Below are 19,252 nucleotides of genomic sequence, written 5' to 3' on the forward strand. Positions count from 1 at the left end.
TGGTCAATTAAGAGGAAAAAACCAAAACAACAAAGAAGGGAATAGGTTTGAATGCAGTCCCACGGTTCGCCGGTGGGAACTCTGCATGCTGAGCAGGTATTAGAGGTAGAGGGGGAAATTTCAGTAGGGGCTGTATCCTGGCGGAGAGCCTTGTCCTGGGAAGGGCCAAGCACCTGTAGTGCTGCCTGTGTTACTTCTCAGATTCGTACTTAGATTAACTTAGTCCTCTCACAGCTGTCTAAAATAGGAAATGATTTAGTTTTATGGACAGCTATGTTAGAAAAAACCCAAGCAATTGTAACTCTGCTCTAGCTCTGACCTTTCTGTGTTACAGGTGTCCAGTGTTGACCTGGCCTGGAGAAGGGTGCAAAGGCTGAAACAATCATGGATTTTACTGATCAATTGTGCTTTAGGAATTATTGACAGTTTTGCACATGGTTCTTGAAATGTTATTTATAATGAAATCAACTAAAACTATTGTTTGCTATAAGGTCTATAAGGTGCATAAGGAAAACCTTAAATTCATCTAGTAGCTGTTTCCACATGAACAGGTTTATTTTAGTAAAAAAAAAAATTTTTATCAAGTGTTTATGACGCAAAAAAAAAATTCAGATTTCTGGGTATGCACAGATGACCACGAAGACTTTATTCACGTGCATGACAGAATTTGTGTTTTGGTTTATTTTTATTTTGTTTGTTTCTTTCTTTTTTTTTTTTTAATTGTATGAAATGGGTTTTCTGAAGTTTAAAATAGTAAAACATCTAAGATGATGTTCTGTGCTTGCAGTGTGTGTGTGTTGCTTTAGTGCAGTGTTGCAGTTATAGTGTCTGGTCTTTTAGCTTTCTGTTTTTCTTTTAATGTAGTGTGAAGTGTCTTATCCTTTTCTATAAATTCCAATTTGCCTTAAATCTTTCAATGCTGTAGCTGTTTCAGTAAGTAGTCCAAACTAATGGTGTAGAATGCTTTGACCAAATGAGCTGGTCTATTATGCCTTGTAAAACAGCAGCATAGGGCTTTTAAAGGTAGTCAATAAAAATTGCTGAAAATTTGGCTTTTTTAATGTGTAGTAAGTGTTTTTAATGATTTTTCACATAATATGTAAGGTAGTGAAATGCAAGAGGGGAAAAAATGTTTTGTGTGAAACACATTTTCTGACTGGGGAAATTTTAATAGGGTAAATTGTTTGTAAGGCCATATGCCAATAGTTCCCTCTGGTAGTTTGAATGATTTAGGAACTCTGCTGTACGATGCAATGTAAAATCTTTTTTTTGCCTTTTTCAGAAACTAACTTGATGTTCTAGTTTTAGCATAGGTAGAGTAGGGAGTTTGGGGCGGGGATATCACCGAATGTTTTTGTCCTTCCTTTATACTAATGATAGTGCTTTAGGATGAGGATTGTGCTGAGACTTAGCCAAACAGAAAAGTTGCTGTTACAGCAAAAATGGCAAAAGCTAAAGGACTCGTTTCCAAACATACGCTGAGATGTAAGTAGAAGCATAATTGATTGGGTACTAGCTCTCTATAGTAGGTAAATAAAAATAAAAAGACTTGGCACTTTTAAAAGGTAACTTTACCAAAGAACAAAGAGCCAGTAACCAATAATTCTGATTTGTCTCAGCATTACGTCTTCAGTACTCTTTATTTTTGCCGGACCAGTTTGCGGTTAGGAGAATGTGCCTTTTTTGTACATTTGCATTTAGGTTTTATAATTTTAATTGATTGTATGGACACAAAAGCATGACGGAAGACTTGGAATCCAAGGCAGTGCCACACTTTACATCATCACTACAAGTGTTAAGTGTAAAGAAAACCAATTTTGAAACTATGAAATTCCTGATTTCATAAATACACAGTTATTTGTACTTCAACATATTAGATAATCCACAGCTACTAAAGCTCTTTATTACAATTGCATATGTTTTAAATCGAATGATAAATTAAGTTGTCTTCCAAAACTGTGTACTTCTCTGGTCAGCTGTATATGATCAGTTATCTACCTCAAAGTTTATTTCCTTTTGTATTGGGACAGGTTGCTGGCCCTCCCTGTTTCCACAGACCAAATCATCCTAGCTCAGGAGCTAGGGCTAAGCAGTTGTTTCTTTCAAGTATTTTTTAGTTTTGAAATTTTATGTGATTATTGGAGTATAGATGTCGGTGACATTTCATAGTTTCAAAAGTAAATTGCTGCTCTGAGAAGTGTAGATTCTAGTGAAATACATAGTCATAAGAGATGTGTTTTTGTTTTTTCTTTTTTTTAAAAAGTTGTGGTATTATTGGTTCTATGCTCCCTGGAATATTACTGCTTTGTAAAAGTCCAGACTTCCTGCAGCACCTTGCCTGTATCTGGTAACTTTCCAAACCTGGATCTCTCACTACTTGATATTTTTGCGTTAATTAAAACTGCAGTATGATAGCTGTGTTAGAGGGAGGGAAGAGCTGCTGCCGGAAGTGTCTGAACTAAGTGCCATACTCATTGTCTGGGTAAGATTTGGGAAATTTAACCTCTGTACATAAAGAAATAATCAGTTACTTAAACATCACATAGTAGACAGCCATTAAATTATAAAAAATTAATTTATGAAGAAAGACCTTTTGTACAGATTGAAAAAAAAAGATTTTCATAGAGATATCTATATGATCAAGAGAGTTAATTTTTTATTTTTGTTTTACTAGTGCCACAAACTTGCCAGTGGTAACTTATTTGTCCGGTTCAAGATAACTCTGTAGTTTTGTTTCCTAGGACTTGTTGTTAAACGCCAAAAGACATTTTTGAACTGTAAATTTGATTAGATTGTTAGCTTTTTTCTGTTTTATTTCTTTGAAAACTTTTGAATAAAAAAGATCCAAAAAAAATGAAAATGCATCGCCTTTTTCCTTCAGCCCTTCCTTTACTGGGGGAAAACCCAAACAGGTTATGGAAAACCTTCGCATTTATCTTGACGTGCTCCAAGTTGCTTTCTGCTTTACAGTCTGGGTTTTCCCCTCCTCTGTCTTTCATTAAAATCAAATTTTAACTCTTTCAAACCACATTATAAAGTCAACTTATTCTTTCAGTCAAACAGGAAGAGATGTATGAGAAATATATGATGAAATACCATGATTTGAATGCAAGAACTCTGTTGTCCTCTCTGTCAGCTGCTCGGGGAGTTGTACGTAACCAGGCCTGCACACTGGAGTTGTCAATGCAAGCCAATTTTCTAGAAGTGAGGGTGAGATGGAGGGTCACTTTGGTAGTTTGTAGCGTTGAATTGCTGCCTAAAAGTCCTTTGTCTTCCCAAGCGCAGTGGTGTTGGCTGGCATTCCCAGTTTCTGAAAGCGGAGGTGATACTTCACTGAATTAAAACTTATCCTGAGTGTTTGCCTTCCAGCTGCAATCTTTGAGGATTTTATTTCTTTCAAGATAATCTCAGATTTTATTATCCTTTTGGCAAGATTGCCAGTGCTGCATGGTGTGTATCAGATAGAGAACTGCTCTGCCCAAAGTAAGGCTTGGAAAAGAAATAAAGTGAAATATCAACTAGTGCGGTCTCCTCAGCCAAATGCTTTACCAATCACCCAGTCCTCGACATAGCTTTGTATTGGTGCGTATGGCAGGAGGGGGGCTCTGACCTAGTCTTGGGCACCCAGGGTGCACCCAGTTGGCAGAGAGCAGCGACTGGGTGATCCAGCGGGCTCCCGTGCCTTGCCAACCGGTCCTGGATAGCTCACTTGCCGCAGGCTGTGCCGCCCTGGAGAACCCTCTCCCCCTTGGGAGACTGTCCTTTACATTATACACCCGGCTTTTGATGTATCCCAAAGGACTCTGCCAAGCCTGCGACAGGCCAGGCAGCCTCCTGGGTGGGTTGGCTGGGGTCACGCTGCAGGCAGTGTGCAGCCCTGAGCTTTCAGTCACAGCATACTGATGCCAAGACACTGAGAATAAATGTGTTTTCAGTGGAGCTAGTGAAAGGGACTCACTAGAGGTTAGGAAACTTGATTTACATTAGCTTGTGCAATGACGACATCCTTGACAATGATGGCATGTATATTAATGAAGAGAAAAAAAACCTCGTGCTGTGTGCTGCTAAACACATTTAGACTCCTGTAACTGAAGAAATGCCATTGTTACTATTTTGTGGTAGTTTAAATACTGTCCTGGTATGTTGCCTGTCTAAAAAGCAATGGATGAGAAGATGAAATACAGAAAACTTTTAAAGGGTTTTGGTTACAGTATTCCTGTTCACAACCATACTGAATTAATCTCACATTAATAAGCAGTCTTTTTGGGTTAAGTATGAGTACTACCTTACAAAAGCTATATGAAATAAACTCAGAATAATGCAGGTTGGAAAGACTTTTTGCTATCTATTTGCTTTTCTAATTAGCCCCATGATAAACTTACCTGTCTTACCAAGATAACTCGGGATAACTCCAAATATATTTGATAAGAAAGAATGCTTTCAGATTAGTACCTTTTGCTTGATATAATAAGGTTGTGTGTATCATTTCTATCAGGCAATCTGCGATAATGCAATGTCTTTATGTAATATATTTTTATTATATACAATAAAACTCATATTTATTACCAACTGGCTTGTTCAGACGTTGACTCCATCCTGTTGCATACAACCTGTTTTGAACCCTAGTTGCAAACATGCTGTTAATAAAATGTTTACCTGTTAACAAATACTGATAAACATCATATTCACGTAGGGTGATTTTACGCTGATACAAGTATTTTGTGCAAGATTATGCACAGACCTTATTGTTTGCTGGTTGGTAGTGATGGGAAAGTAGCCTTTCTTTATGCACTGAATAAAACCTTTTATCTTTTTCTATTTTCTGAATTAACTACACTGGGCAGGTGCAAGGCAAGTGCAACCAAGGCATTGACAGCAGCATAACAAATTACTGTTCATCAGCTGAGCTCTGCTAATGACTGTTTGCATATATTGGGCTAGAATAAATGTGGAGTAAGTCAGAGTAGTCTGAAGCACTTTCCTGGTACTTTTTGTCAGGTTATCTTAGGAAAAAAAAATTTTTTTCAGAAGTCCTCTTTTGCTCTCCACTTCTAGCTTTAATTTATATTACGGTGCCTCCACCATACCAGACGAACTTGATGATTGACTAAAACTGTGCCATCTCACTTTCCACAGAAACAGCTAACATCGTATGAGAGATCCATTTCATGTGCCAGAATATTTATATGAGTTTGTACTGCTATTCCTCCCGTGCACACTTCACTGCAGCTGTTCCTTTTGCTTTGATGAACCACTCCAAAATTATTTGCAAACTTTCACATGCTTTGGAATAAGATACTCAATCCTGTCCTGTCCAGCAGCATCTTATTGTGAAAGCCAATGTGTTATTTGGTGGCATTTAAGACATGTATGCTGTTACCTTCCAAACGCTTGCAACACTGATGTACTCTTTCAGCTGTGAAAGATCATCTGTATCATTCCCTAGCCAACAAATTCTGGCATTGATTAACCCAAACAAATCTGAGGCTTTTGGCTTTCACACTTGGTCCATTAATTCTACCCAGAATAGGGGTTAGGAAATACAAAACCTATTCTGTTTGGCAACTTCTCCTCCAGCTACTAAGAAAAGCCAAGCTGATGTCAGAACAGCAAAGATCTACAGTGCAGTGTCCAGAGTGAGTGTGTAAAAGTCTGAATGTGGAATGAGTCAGTCTTTCCTTTTCTGGACACTCTCACTGCATCTACCATCTGAGAAACCTGTGCAGCCCATTTCTCTAGTAAAGAAGAAATTGTATCACAGGAAAATACTACTGGATTTTTTTTTCCATGTCCCAGAAGAAAGGACAGCGTGTCAACAGGCAGGCTTTAACTGTTCATCTCTCTTGCCTTTTTCAGCAGTATCCCTTCACTCAGTACTTAACATCGGTGATGTTCTGAATTCTCCTGTATTTCGTTGGTCTCCCTTCAGCTGAATAACACGATCTCTTTCAACAGCTCCACTGGGATAGAAAGAGATTTTTGGAGAACTTAAAAGAATTAAGGTATGTGGCACCCTAAAGACTTCCCACATGCACACTACAGGTATTCAGATCAGCTTGCTCAGGCAGCTTTCTAAGTAGCTTTATTGGTTTAGAGCCTAGCATGCTGGTGTTACGAAGGGAAACAAAACTGGAAAATGATTTCTGCATGTACGCTCTGCTGATCCTAAAGAAATCATCTGCAGTAGGAATTTCCCCCAGTATTTTCACCACTTGACATTCACACACAGGGCTGATGTTTTTAAGCAATACTGGTAAAGCACTTAAGGGTAATGGAATAAAACAAGAGTTTAAAAGAAGGCCAAGAGATAATTTACTTGTAAATAGAATGTTTTGGTAAACAGTTTTAGCTTTTTGCAAGCACAAGTAGAAAATGACTTTTCCTTGGTGTGCTTCAGTCTCTTCCCCAATGGGAAATACTTTTCCACCAATGAGAAAATACTCTGCTGATATTTTTTGCCTTCTAGTGAATGTAAAAGATATAAAAATGTATTTACTAGAGGTATTTGTTAACAGCCTCACTTCTGTATCAGTTTGTTCAGGTATCTTTAGCCAGCCTTAAAGATAATCTGTAAGCAGAATATACTTAACTAGGAGCATAAAGCAGTTATTTATTGACTAGCCCACAGAAAAGAAAGGATTTCATGAGCTATGAGGCTAAGCATGAGCACGCTCACCCAGCAAGGTACCCACGGTGGCTGAGCTGGCCAGACAGGCGTTGGGCAGGAGGGGAAGGGTCAGTCCCTGCTGCTTCAGGGAGCAGACACTCAGCGTTGCCGTGTTTCCATCTTCTGCCAAGCTCCATCAGTGCCCCTGGCACTGATGACTTGCCCCAACAAACCAACCTGATGCTTCCTGACTAGCCTTGCTCTTTTCTTCCTTTAGTTTTATACCTTTCCACATTGTTGCTTTCCCTCCTGAATCCTTGAGCTACTGGTAATCCTGTCTCAACAGCTCTGTCTGTAATTTTATCTTTCTTCTCTCTCCACAGACTTTCTCAACAGCTTTTTTTTCAGCAGTCTGAGGCAAGGTTATGCAGCTGGGCTGGATCAGAGATGGGCCTTAGTGCATGGGCTGCTACAGCCCTGGGAAAAGGGAGGGAGATGTAGGACAGGGGCTGCAGCAGAGGGGTGACACACTCCAGGTCTCCCCTGTGTCAAGAAAACATCATTCAAGTGCAGTTGGAGGAGCAGGTATTCAAAGAGCTCCGAATGTTGCTGTCTTTGCCAGAACAGAATGAAAACTAGGTTTCCAACAGCTTTAAGAGGGGCCGATGTAGGTTTGTAGAATAAAATGCTCCAGAGGCTACCAGCTGTGTGTATCTTAAGTTCGTGACCTCTTTCAGCCCAGCTCTGTTCGCTTTCTGTAGTTCAACAAGTCCCAGCTGTGGGTAGGAAGAGGGTTCATAGCTGAGTGGGAAGGAGGCAGCTCATCAGCAAGTCACAGGCTTCACATAGTAAAAAGCCCATCACCACTTGTGCAGTCACTGTGCCAGGAGCTCTTGAACCGCAGAAGGTACTGAACAGAGATAACGGTAGGGAAGTAAGCTTGTGTATGAGCCCAAGTTTCACCCTTGGTTTTTAAGTTGTTTCTTAGTAAACTATATTTGTGTTTAAGAGAGTGGTCTAGCTCCATCTTCACCGTGGTGTCTCTAGAAACAGCAAATCTTTACCCTCCATTCCAGGGCAAATTTTTGGTACTGAAGTGTTGAAAATCCAGATTTCAGTTATTTAAAAAAAAAAAAAAAAGGAATTAAGCAGTTCCAGGAATTCCTCTCCTGAAAATATTTTGCAGATGAAACTAGCCAGTCATCTCTGGGAAAACAATTCAGGACAAACCATACCATTGTGTGGATTACAGTAAGCGTACGCACGGCTCATCTATTCCAGATGACGATCATCTGATCAGCCCTGCAATGCACAGCGTGCCCCGTTTCAAGGCTGTGATTAATTTCCTAAGCAACATTGTGCTCATCAGCAAACCCAACCGTTGGGAGCCGTCCTTCTGTAGCCAGGCTCACGCAGGTGAGTGAGCGGCGCAGAGCCCTGGGCTCAGAGGGGCACTGTGCTGCCTGGGCTTGGGCTGTCCCCACTGCTGCTGCCTTTGGCTGCTAGTGCAGTCAGGGGAGGCAAACTGGGGAGGACATCTTCGTTATCAGGGAAATGATCAAAAAAGGTAAACTCCCAGTCATAGTCTGTAATTATGTGCATTTATAGTTACTTATTATTAAAAGCAAAACCTCATCCTGCCTTTGCACAATACAAGTGCTCACATTTCTAATAATGTGTTTTTACTCATCATTAAGACAGCAAGAGGATTGTTTTTATTAGAGGAAAAAAAAAGAAGCCGTAATTTTATTTTGGTTAATGAAACACATAAGGGTGCCTTCACACATAAGGGTGCCTTCACACATAAGGGTGCCTTCACTGCACAGCAGACAAGAGGAAAAAAAAAAAAAAGAAAAAATGAATCTAATCAAAACCACAACATCACCAAATACACAAGTGCTCCAGGCACGGTCAGGGAGAATCAACAAGTAGCTTGTATGGGACAGATGAACACAAGAGGAGCCAAACAGCAAGGGAATTCTGGAGAAGTCAAGCAAACTGCAAAGATTCAACCCAGACCAAGAAACGTTTTTCCCATTAACTCAAAGCCAGTCTATTTGCATGTACTTTTGGGAGCCTCCTTTGTATTATTATTACATCTTCATAAGAGCCAAGACAATTAAAAATATCTTCATTCAAAACACAGTGTAAGAGAAACAAGCACCTTTTCAGGAAGGATATAAAGCTCTGAAAATAAATTGGTATCTTGGGGGCTAAATGAAAAATCTATAGTACAAAACAAAACTGTGCAAAGTATTTGGGGTGATATAGAAAAGGCTGCTCATTTTTGCAAAGTTCATTCAAGAAGCCCTTTCAGTGGTCATTAAAGATGACTTCTTATGTATATTCCAGATTACTAATTCACAGGGGGAAAGTGGGAGGGGGGACAACAGAAATAGTTACTTCTGCTGCCTCGTCTCTACGTGCAGTACAGCCTGAATCTAATGAATAAGTTAACCATAACCCACAGATGATGTTAGTGCTTCAAGTCTCAGAAGCCTTTTGTAGCATCCCTTTTGGCCAAGGGGAATCAGCTTACCTACGCATTTCAGAGGGTGGTGTTCACCTCTGGTTCTGCTGGGCACTCAGCCTTATACTGCATCATTAATGCCCCAGGCAAGGCCAGCGACTCCGACCTACACAATCTCGCTCGTAGATGTGGACTACAAAAAGCAGTTGTTAATCTCTGCCAGGGATTTTGTCACTCTTCAAAGTAATTAGATGAATCACTTCTGGACCAGCCCAAATTGCTGGATCAGGCACAATAAAAGACCCAAAGAGCAACCAGAACAAATAGACAGTCATGAATAAAAATACTGTAAGTCTGGAAATATGAAGTATTTCTCTGTTTTGCATATGCCCTTGCCTTAGGCTAAACAGTGCATAGACACAGACCTGAATTTCTGCAAAAGGATCTGATCCAGGTATGTGTTTGCAATTTTTGAAGATTTCTTTTTATATTGTATGAAGATTGGGGAGAAAAAGACACAAATCCAAAGTTAAAAAAAAAAATTTTTCCCAAGTTTCAGACCTGAAAGCTTTCCTTCTCCATGTTTTTTTTCCTTCACAGTCTCAAGTACTTGTGATTATCTTCTTTTGGCATCCACCTCAATGTTAGTGTGACTATGTTTGTCACAGGTTTTATATGCTGCTGCAAGCAGGACTCAAATTAGGATTGGTGTGACCAAAGGACAATAGCTCTGCCAACAAGACAGACTTTTCTTGAACTAACCAGCAGATGCTCTGCTAGCGTCTCTCACTTTTTTGCCTCTTTCTTGCCTAAAGGACTGAAACCAGCCTGTCAGTGTGATCGTAGTCACGGGAGCTACAACTGTTTGCACAAGAACTGAATCTAGCCTAATACCTAGTTTAATAACTGCTTCTAACAGCTACTTGTGAAGGCTCCAATAGTAAATTCCACTCAATGTATCAGAGCTTTAAAAAGCTGAGATTTTTCCAGAAATGGCTACTCTTTTTATAGAGGCTACTTTGCACCCTAGTGGCTTATTTTAGACAGTAACAAATTGTTCCTGCATATCCCTGCTCATCAATCACTTGCAAGAATAATATTGCAGGGGGAGGGGGCTAGAAGGAGACCCTGCTGCAATTCAAACCTTTAATTCCTTTTTTCTTCCTCCCTGGTTGCTTGACAGTGGTTTAGGAAGAAGGAGAAACTACCAGACATATTAAAGACCTGGCATAAAATATTGGACCAGCTTTTCAGGTGTCACTGAGGGGCAGCAGGTCTAGAGGTGTCTCTCCAGTCCAGACTTAAGAAGATCTTAACTAGCTTTAGCTTTTCAAGAAAGCCTGAAGGCTACTGGCTGCCAGTCATCCTGACAAGGTGATGACTAATGGGGACAATTCGCTCCCTCCTCTAACATGCTGTCATGGCGATTTGAAAGGGAATAAGAACACTTTTCCCTAAGGAAACAGGTTGGCAAGTGGGTTTGGGTCTGTTAAAGCTTTAGCATACTTTTATATTAACAAAATGTCAAAAAGTTGTTCCAATGAAGAGCAGGTTCAAGCCTATATTGTCTGCTTTGTAAATTCCTATTTAATTCATGTTCACATATTGAAAAATTCACTCTAGAGCCAACCTGTAATTCCACAGGAGTAAGCTGCAGAATTTCCATTAACTCCAAAGGGAGAAAGATACAGTTTTGTGTTGTCTACTTCATAAAGTAACACCTTTTTAATTTTAAGTAGTAACTGGTTAAGTGGTATAGGATGAGTTAAAAAGTAGCAGCCATCAGTAATGTAACTTGTTTCTGTCTCTTTCAGAATGGTATTTACAGTTTATAGACAAAATTGAGACACATCTGATTATTCATTATTGCCATTATCTAGCTGCTAATCAAGCTAATGTTTACAGAAGTATCCTGCATCTCTGATGTATTGATTTTAGCACCCATCTCTCATAGAACTTTATTTTCAGATCTGCTGAGTGCCCAGAGCATGAAGGTCTGTTTGTGATGCATATTCACTGATGAATTTTAAGAACCAAAGTGCCTTCAGTTGGGCAAGTTAAAATTTTTCCATAGTTAACATTTCTTAACCAACTAGTTTTAATATAGCTGACTGCATGGATGTCAGCAGAACTTAATGAAAAGAAAGGAGAAAGACAAAGGAGTTACCACCAGCGATCCAGGCTGCTCTTTACAGTGACCAAGAAGCAATCAGACTTTAATCTAAAAGCCACTGTGAAAAGCTACATGACTAATCTGTATTTTCATTGTGTGACTGGTAGGAGGAAGGAGGATGTAGCACAATAGTCAACTTATTGGAAGAACAATGTAGTCATTCAACAGGGCATTATTCTGAACTAATTTAAATGATGGTAGAGCAGCCCACTCTTGACTTAAGAAAACACAAGTCATTCAAATTCCATATCTAACAATGAAATTGTTCCACTGACTTATTTGTTGACATAAATTACATATAGCTAATATGTTCCTGTTGCAGACCCTGAGGACTCTTTGTTTATGCTAAACGTGAATGTATTCTAGCACATGAATTACTATCCTCCTGCTTGCTTCGTGGGCGCCTCCAGAATAAGTAATACGTTGGCATAACTTTGCCATTTGTCAGCCAGCAGTCTGGTAGCACATTTGCTCGTCAGTCTAATTTTAACCTTTTCTCATACGAGCACTTGGTATTTCATGTAAATCAACCAGACAGTCTGTCATTCAATAGAATACTATCTTCATAGTCTTCTAAACTATGTGCTCTATCATATGTGTTCATTTTTAAGTAGCAGAGGAAAAGGAAAACTAATATATTACTTCTGGTTTCTTACTACCAGAATGCCAGGAATCTCTTTATTACCACAATAGAGATAGATAAATGATGTGTCTAGCAGTGGTTTTGGACAATGGGCCTGGTAATTCATTTTGCACTTTCTGAACTGAAAGGCCTGTCCTGAATGCGTGCAATGCGTGGTTAAAGGCTTCATAGCACATATTCTAGGTCTGTTCCTATTATCACTGTAATTTGCAGCTGAGAATACAAAAAATACATGCAACTTATGAATTAAAAAATTATTTAAAAATACTCTGTGGTTCCAACAAGTTTCTTGATAAAATACTGATGCTGACTGCAAAAGGGAACATAAGTCATTCTGAAATACAGATAAGTTTGTGAATGCTCATTTCTTTTGATGATTTGTGTAAATAACATGAAAGGTTTACTGGCATATCCTTGACTTTGTAAGGTTTTTCAGAGATTGATTTGGCTATGAAAATAGTATGCTTGAAGTTTAGCTGTTTTGTCAGGGTTTCTGTAACTAACTATGCATCACTTTAATATCTTTTATTTTTTAAACACGAATGAAGGTCATAGTCCATTTGTGCAGCCTAAAACCCATTCTGGCTTTTTCAGATGCTTTACTGCATTAAGAATGTTTAAACAAAGCAATTGTAAAGTTGTACTGAAATGATCTGTGATGTCTGCTAAGAATTCGGTCCCACACGACACCTGTAATTGTTCACTGCATGGTACAATAGTTAACTCTTTTAATAATTATGAAAATTATAGTTTGAGCTAAATTTTCCTTATTAATACTTTGAGACTATTAACTCTGCATTACATTTCACTCCACTACATATATTTAATACTAGATTCTGTTCTGAATAGTAATTCAGGACTCTGTATTTGGTATGGGACAGACCCTGAATGGTGCCTGCATTTCTCCCCAGTACAGGGCTTAGTAGTTTCTTTACCAAAGAGCAGAAGTAAATCTCATACACTCCTGTAGCACCACGAAGCCCCTCCTCAGTCCATACTCTCTTGTGCTGCTGTTTTCTTACAGACTCCATCCCCCTTTGAGTCCTTCCCCATTGCCATGCCCCCTTTCTAGCAACTTCTGTACATGGTATGCACCCCAAAGTTTACCTTTATTGCCGTGGAATTAATTCACCTGTGTTGATTTTCTGGGGCATGAGTTTTATCTAATGACATTTGTGCATTTTCTACCACAAAGTTCGGTTTCTAATTGAGGTAGTACTGTAATAGAAGTAATAACATATAAACTGCTTCCACCACCACCTCCAGCATCTTTTATATCTACAAATCAAGTACAGGCAATATTTCCCCATCATGGTCTAAAGTGATTTAAGAATTTAGCTCTAGTTTGACCCAAAGTCTTAGCCATAGATTAAGTAAATATCTTCAAGAATGCAGACCTGAGATTTCTGGCCAAAAGTTTTATCTTGAATAAATATACATCAGAATAATTTGTCCCATAAAATATTCAGGTACTTCTATTACTTAATTTTGCATAGCAGAGTTATACATAAGAGTTTGTTGAGCTGCTATATCTAGACTTTTTATGCTAGGCACCTGCAGTTTTTCCTCTCAGGGATGTATCTAGGCAAATTCAATATGGTCAGTAATGTTGACTGTCATAAGCAGTGACAGCTTTGATTTCATTGAGCTTGTCAAGAATAATTTTACATGTAATTTGTTCCTTGCATATTAGGTCCTCTGGTTTACCACCACTGTTCTTGCAGCTGCAAGCTTTATGTAGTTCAGGGAAGTATATATTGCCAATAAATATTTGCTCTGAAGAAAAATATTTTCTGGTCTTACTTATTATTCGTGCATTAGGGCACATGTAGTGTTTAACAAACATCCTCTTCCCTTTCAAATTTTCCAAGACTCTTGATCCTTATGAAGCTGGACTGAACGCAGAGACATCTCTGGCCCAAGGCTTTTCTGTCAAAAAGCAGACACAGGTGTGGGTGACACTGACATTAAAGAAGTAACCTCCAGTGATCACCAGTGTACCTCCCTGGGGTCTGCTCTCCAGGCATGGTCCTGCCTGAGCATGGCATTGCAGCACAGCTGGTCCCATCTGAGGACAGGGACACACCAAGTGGAGCAGGAGTGGGGCAGAGCTTTTCAGGGGTGCCATGCAGCACCCCACATCACCCACCCTCTGAGGGACCCCGCAGCTGCCACAGGACCTGTGTCACCAGCTCGCTTGTGGGAGTCACTGGCAGGCACAAGGTGAGTGAAGTTTGCTGAGGGATTTCATTTCTTTGAAGGCAGGGAGGGAGAGAGGAAAATACAGGGTGTTTATTTGCAACAAGCACACCCCGAGCTCCTGCAGCACAGGGAGAATCAGCACGGGGCCCCATTGCCTCCCACCTGTGTGCATAAGCCCAAAGGGCTGTGCCCCCGGAAGGGTGGGGTGGACGTGATGTCGGAGGGTGCAGCATGAGCTGGTTGGTATCTTCCTACTTGGATGTTGCAGGCATGGGGTGGTTGCTTTGTTTATTACTCTATGTAGAAGGAAAAGGGCAGTACTGGTGGTGAGCAGTCCCCAGCTGGGACTGAGGCCCATAGGGTCTGCATTAGGCTCCTTTGCCCCTGTAGCAGGGCAGCCTGGCCATGGGGAAGGAGTCAGTGGGCTGCCGCCTCTGCTGTGCCACTGCAGGGTGCCTTGGGCACCACAGCTCCCAGCCCTACTCCAAGCAATGCCCTTTCCCTGCCTCTGCTCTGTTTTTTCCAATCCTACACTAAGTGCTTCCCTAACCCTACATTAGTTCCTCATCTCCTCCCTGCCTGTTTTCTGTGTGTTTTCCCTCTCCTTACAGTGCTCCCCTAGATCTTCATCCCCTGCCCAGGGGAACGATGCTTCTAGGATGCTTCTGCTCTTTGTACTCAGCTTCCCACTTAGTACCTCAGAAGAGAGCGTTGTAGCTGTTTGCTGCTCTGATTCAAAAGCCCGCTGGTACTTATGCTTCCTTGCTCATTCCCTAAGGTAATTCTGCCCCCCTGACATTTCTGGTTTGGGCTGGGGCTTGTCTGGGATTTGTCTGTTGTTTTTCTCAAACTAATTGTATTCTGCTATTCAGATCAAAGAACCTAGTTTTATGTCTGTTAAGATGAACTTGCAATGCAGGTTAGGGGGAAGAAGCACCTTCAGAAAGTGTGTGCGACCTGGGCAGAAAGCAAGTGCGCGAGAGGCGGAAGCACTGCATTGCAGAAAGAGAGTGGGTTAGGACTGTAACGAACATAAAACTTTAAAAAATCAGAATAGCTTCTACATTACTCTTTAAAATAATGGATTGATTATTCCAGTGACGATGTGCTAGGTCACTGTGCTAACAGGGCTTTTATTTCTTCCCTCTGGAGTGAGGAAAGAAAGTGGTTGCTTAAATCACTATTGACATACAGCAGACGAATTCCAGTTTTGATTGTATGAACAGCCTCTATTATCATGTCTCGTGTGGACTGCCTCATGCTCATTGTACTGTGGGGTTAGACACGCTGTCACCATTCCTATAAATAGCCTGCTTGGTTATGAAGGGCTATTAGTGTTTCCTCTGGGAAGAATAGGACTTTTGACTAATGGCATTTTAGGCCAGTTTTCTTTACACTTTGCTAGAGGAGATAGGGTTTGGAGAGTGGGTGAACCTGCTAAAGAAAGCCAATAATCAAGATATTAATGTTTGAAACACAGACATCTGGTAAGCCTGGAGAATTCAGAGAAAACTGAAGTTAGAAGGAGCAGCACAGGGGTGTGTTTTTTAAAGAAGGAGGCTTGGGCTACACAGCTGGCAAGGAGCAAGGCAGCTGCCATGTGGAGAAGGAAAAGCTCCCTGTGATCCAGTGGGAAGCTGAGCTGTGGTGCAAGGACTGCTGCAATGTTGGAGAGTCTGCTCTGCACCCAAAAAATGCTCAAGCGTACTGGGGAATGGGAGGTAAGGTAATGTGGTTTTCTGTATATTTTTGGAGTGAAGTAGGAAGTACTTGTGTGTAGAAAATCTTGTGTTTCAGCTGTGAGCTGTTTAGCTGTTAGTATGACCTTTTTAGTGTGCAGAGCACCTGCAGGCAGACACCCTCGGGGTCAGTTTCAGTAGAGATGGATGTTTTTAAGCTTGTGGAAGGAGTGGGGATCTCTGGTTCTAAGGATATAGGTCTTTTGGGCTGTGTGACCCCCTTTCTGTGAGTAAATGTGCTGGAGACATCAACAAGAGCACACGTCCTGCTGGCCACACAGCGAGGGAAGTTTTATCGCACGCAGTGCAAGAGGTCAAACAGCGCGGCATTGAATGACAGATTACAAGGTTCGGTAGGTGTCTTCTCCTGACTATTAAAGTAACAATGCCAAAATATTTGGGGTTTTTCCTTACAATTAGCAACCAATCTGGAATTCAGACCCCACCTTCTACAGCCTGGAAGTTTCCAAGAGGCACATTGAATCTACAGCAGCGCCCTTTGTGCAAACAGCGAGTCTGTACACAAAAGATTGCTGTACCGAAAGGAAAGGAACAGAGCGTTAATTCAGGATGTGACTAACTTCTGAACAGTGAGGAAAGCACCACACTTGCCAGTTATCTCTTCTGTGCGTTTCCTCAGTTGTGGCTGGGGCCATCTGACGAGTGTTTCCCTCTCACTCCCAGCGCAGTCTGTCTGCTGTCAGCAGTTAATGAAGTCTCTCGCAAGACGCCATCCCCTGGGGAAAAGCACTGCTATGAATAGATCTGTTACTTGCGTCTCTGGTTGCAATGCTCTCAGCGCTTCTTTTGCTCTGCCACCATCTCTGATGATTGTGCCATTTTTGAACAATGGTCTTTCACTCTAGAGCTATTGCTATTCATGTTGCCAAGAAATGATCCTCGTCCTTCTGGCAGAGCTGATAGAGCTCTGCGAGTGCTTCTCTGCTGTCCCCAGTGACAGACGCAGGTTCTGAGGTACCACAGGCTTACCAAAAATGTGCATAAAGTGAATGAGTAATCTTATTGCAGCAAGTACTTTTAATAATAGTCCGCAGTGAACGCCATCATCAGATACTTAATCAACACACATCCTACAATAAGGGGGAAAAAATAAAGCTTTTTTTTCTGAGAACAAAATATTTCCATGCTACTGAAATAGAAAGGAAAACTCTTAATCTGATGAGAAGTATTAGAGAACATCACCTGTTTGCCCAGCTGAGATTGCGTGTCTCAGTATGACTAAGCTTGTGTTTATAAGGATTTGTGTGTTGGTCTAGACAGAGGTGAGCTATGAAAGAAACAAAATCAGCAAAAAATAAAGACAGATAAAGAATGACGAATCATGATAACATTGTTCAAAGTACGTAAGATCATGTAAATACTTATAATTTTTAGCGCATACAGTTCTCATTAATGCCAGTAAAGTCAAGGACTACTCAATGCAGTAAGTCACTTCAGTGACTGAGTTGTGTGGTTCAGATCTAACCCCAAAAAATTTTGCAGTTGAACACCTTTGTAAGACACTTTAGCTGACAATACCAATAAATGGTCAAAAAGAGAAGAACTGAGTAAAGTAGCATTCAATTGGAACATTACCTGTTATCTCTTTGGGAGATGGGGGGGACAACTTTTTTTAAAAGTGTTTTTTTTTAATGTATACACAGATTTTTTTACCAGAGTTAATCATCTTAACAGAATCCCCTCAAATCAAGTTGTCAAAATTTTGGTTCTCAGAAAGCTATGGTGAGATCTTCAGCAAAACGCAAATGTAGGTGTTTCCAAGTTGTTATCTAAATGTCTGAACCATTTCTACATAAGTGGAGTTAAAGTTGTCTCGTATGAACCTTCAGGTGCCTCATCCTCCTGCTTATGTAAAAACAAAACAAAAGCCCCCTTGTTACTCATACTTTTGATATTAATTCTGGGTGGCTGAATAAGTTTGAGTGACTCGTGACCTGTATTAAAATTTAACTTAAGCCTTTAATGTGTTCGGCCTGACACATGGTGTGTCTTATAATATTGATATATCTCATCGACCTAGCAATCTGCATCAGCTTGCTGAAGCATGCCATGAAGGGAAAATGATACAGTAGTCCTGATCTACTTCTCTGTCAAAGCTTTAATTAAAACATTCACACTGTCTGTTAAGAGTGAAGGGGCTTGGGGAAATCTGTAAGATGCCTGTCCTGTCATTAACAACATTTCATTTTTAAAGTTTAGGAAGATAGGAATATGCTTCTTAAATCAAACTTCTGTGACCTGGTCAGCATCTCAATGGTATCCAAAACTCTCATCCGACTTGCTCTCTGTTATCCCATATATAAGAAAACACAAATTAATGCATCAGGTTTCTTCCCTACACTTGCTGAGCACTTTCTTCCAGTAACAACTGAAGCAGCTGGGGTGAGTTCAGCAGACCGGCAGAGCCAGAGCAGTGCTGCTCTTGCAGCGGTTCTCATCCTTTTCTTGGGGGTACAGAGGTGCAAACCTGAGGCCAGGTTTCTCCTTTAGGGTTTGTTTCCCATTGCTGGCACCCAGACAGCCTGAAGGCTGTGACAAGACACTACTCGGCCATCTGCAGGCCTGTCAGCCAGGAGGTAGAGCCTGATCAAAATGAGGTTTCATTTAGCGCCAGCTGCCCCTGAAATGAGACCATGCCAGACTACCTAGGAACAGCACTCATATGATAAAGCCTCCTGGCTGTGTCTGCAGAGGTGTCATATTAAGGTCACGTAGAGATTGTTTTTTCCTTCCTTAGCAGAACCGTCTAGAGGGGAGGACTGCACATGCTGCTGTCCCTCCCCAGGGCAGAAAACCTACTTGTAATGATGATCCTTATCATCACCAGAAGATGCTTCTTGCCTGCTTTGGTCCCACAGTGCCATGCTAGCAGCAATTCCTCTCGTCCAGTAGCAATGGGTATTAAAACCACAGCCAATACTTCAAATGGTTGTTTAAAATCAGCTTCAGCAAGCTTTGCTCCCTCTCTGACCTTTTCCTGGCTTCCACATCTCCTATGCTTGGCTGTTCTCCACCCAGGCTTTCAGGCTCAGATTTGGAAATCCCCTGTTCCTGACACGAGACTGTTATTTTTCTGGCAGTATTTACCTGCTGTCCTTGTAGAACTCAATCAAGGCCTCTGTGATGCCTGTGCTGTTACTCAGAGTATTAACAGACACTATAAACAGAAAGAGGTTGCCAAATTTCTCCCACAAGAGCTGCACTAAGGAATTTCTTCAGCCAGGAAGTCTACCCAGGTTGGAGCTTGTGATGCTCTCTGACCCTGAGCCTGGACCGGTTCTGATTGCAAGAGCGGAGCAATTTCTTCCAAGGAACAATCTTCCTCAAGCATCACTATAACAACAGAAGCAGCATAGTACCAGGATCATAAAGAAAACGATGTATTATGAAGACTGAG

General features: G+C 40.9%; 1 protein-coding gene across 5 annotated transcripts in view; it reads left to right on the forward strand.

The window, feature by feature from the left end:
• Positions 1 to 1,749, forward strand: part of RBMS1 (RNA binding motif single stranded interacting protein 1) — a 148,141-nt gene extending 146,392 nt beyond the window's left edge. For all 5 annotated transcript variants that reach the window (XM_068407501.1, XM_068407502.1, XM_068407504.1 and 2 more), the window contains one exon: positions 335 to 1,749. The gene's annotated coding sequence lies outside the window, so the exon portion shown is untranslated. The remainder of the gene's footprint in view (positions 1 to 334) is intronic.
• The last annotated feature ends 17,503 nt before the right edge of the window (positions 1,750 to 19,252 follow it).

This window comes from Nyctibius grandis, chromosome 9 (assembly GCF_013368605.1).
Source record: "Nyctibius grandis isolate bNycGra1 chromosome 9, bNycGra1.pri, whole genome shotgun sequence".
Lineage (NCBI taxonomy): Eukaryota > Metazoa > Chordata > Aves > Nyctibiiformes > Nyctibiidae > Nyctibius > Nyctibius grandis.